The sequence below is a fragment of the Crocuta crocuta genome, unplaced genomic scaffold (assembly GCF_008692635.1).
Source record: "Crocuta crocuta isolate KB4526 unplaced genomic scaffold, BGI_CrCroc_1.0 scaffold92, whole genome shotgun sequence".
Lineage (NCBI taxonomy): Eukaryota > Metazoa > Chordata > Mammalia > Carnivora > Hyaenidae > Crocuta > Crocuta crocuta.
The window spans coordinates 371,895-374,079 of NW_027528804.1; positions in this window are offsets into that span (position 1 = coordinate 371,895).

A 2,185-nucleotide genomic window follows, 5' to 3' on the forward strand; every position below is an offset into this window, starting at 1 on the left:
CCTCTAAATAAATAAATAAATGGTAATGAAGCTGTTACAAATGATATCTTTGTGTAGAAAAGGGAAACGTTTTGTCAAACCCCCTTCTGGGTGTTGCACTGTTCTCGGGCTCTCTAAAAGGATTGCATGCACAGGGTGCCTGGGTGGCTCAGTTGGTTAAGCATCCAACATGATCTCGCAGTTTGTGGGTTTGAGCCTTGCATCAGGCTCTCTGCTGATGGTGAGGAGCCTGCTTGGGATTCTCTCTCTCCCTCTCTCTCTACCCTTCCCCACTCCTGTTTTCTCTCTCCCTCTCAAAATAAATAAATAAACCTAAAAAAAAAAGACTGCATGAGCTTTGTGACGTATTTTTTCAACTCCAGAGCACCATAACAAGATAAAACATTATTAGCATGACGAATGAATCCTGGCAATATTTCACATGACCATTTTCACCTTACAAAAGTGAAACATTATCTATATTATTTTTAAGGAAATCCAATTAACAAACTGAAAATTTCTATTAAAAGATACTAGAGTAAAGAAATAATCATTTTACAAAGCAGATCATTACCTCAGTTTTCCTGTTTTAGGCCTTATCTTTAATATATCAAGCTGTATGTTGTGTGTGTGTGTGTGTGTGTGTGTGTGTGTGTGCACTTTATTTCAGCACCTAATGCAGTTGTAACTCTTAAAAAACATATAGGTAAATTTAGTACCATACAGAGGAGCAAAAGGCAACATTAACTGTGACTTAGATTGTTTTCAGTAATTTATTTTTTAATTTATTATCATTCTTTAAGTGTATTTATTTGTTTTGAGAGGGAAACGACGTGTGCCAGGGAGGGGTGAAGAGAAAGAGAGGTGGAGAAAAAATCCCAAGCAGCCTCCGCGCTGTCAGTGCAGAGTCTGATGCCAGGCTTGAACTCAACAACTGTGAGATTATGACCTGAGCTGAAACTGAGTCAGATGCTTAACCAACTGAGCCACCCAGGCACCCGTTTTCAATAATTTATAATTTCAATTTGCAGTCAATAGTCAGTGTTGCTATGCCCTAGAATGCAGCTTTTCCTAATCTGTTTAAGGCACTTAAACATTTTGCATTCATACAAAAAGTTGTTCTTACGATATAATTTTGAGTCGTGAAAAGGAACTGAAGAAAACGTGCTTTTCCTCTATCCTGTTTTCAGAAAAAGATGCCACATGAAAGAACGTAAAATCTCTTTAAATAATTAAAGGCTTAAAGGCCACAAAGAACTTCAAGAATAAACATTTTTCAAAAAAATGGTTTTTTCCTAATAAACAGCATTAAGAACCACATTTCATCTGATTCTACATGTTCCTATCAGTAGCGGGATTAGAGCAGCCCAATGAACAGTTCCCACATTGTCTTTTCACTAGGTGCCTGCTAAGCTCCACTCTGTGACAATGATGTTAGACCTTGTTTGGTTAGGCAATTACTCTTCTGTCTTTTCAAGTAAAATGAGAGAGAAAACATATATTCTATGAATACTGTCAGCACTTCCAGTACCTTTATCAACTGGCTTTTCCACGTTTCCTCACCCTCACTTTTCACTATTCTTGTCTTTCAATCCCAATTGATCTTTTTCCCATGAACAATTTCATCTATCTATCTATCTATCTATCTATCTATCTATCTATCTATCTATCTATCATCTATCTATTTTTTTTAATGTTTTTTTTTTTTAATTTTTGAGACAGAGAGAGACAGAACATGAGCAGGGGAGGGTCAGAGAGAAAGGGAGACACAGAATCCGAAGCAGGCTCTGAGCTGTGCTAACAGCTTGGAACCTGATGCAGGGTTTGAACCCTCGAACTGTGAGGTCATGACCTGATTCAAAGTCAGACGCTTAACCGACTAAGCCACCCAGGCGCTTCCCTATCATCTATCTGTCTGTCTGTCTGTCTGTCTATCTATCTATCTATTTTGAGAAGGTTAAACTTTTACATATTTCAACATGTGAAAGATTAAAAAACTAAGTTATGTAGTGAAAATTCTCATCCCATCCCTGTGCCTCAATTACACAGAAATATGTTTCCCCAAATTTCTTTGATCATCTGCTTTTATTCACATTGCTTCCCCTATCTGAAATGTCCTTCAAGCACCTTTCAATTTTTGTTCTTCACTTCTTCAAAATGCAGTTCAATACTCTCCTTTAAGAAGCTTTCCTTGAGCCATCACCTC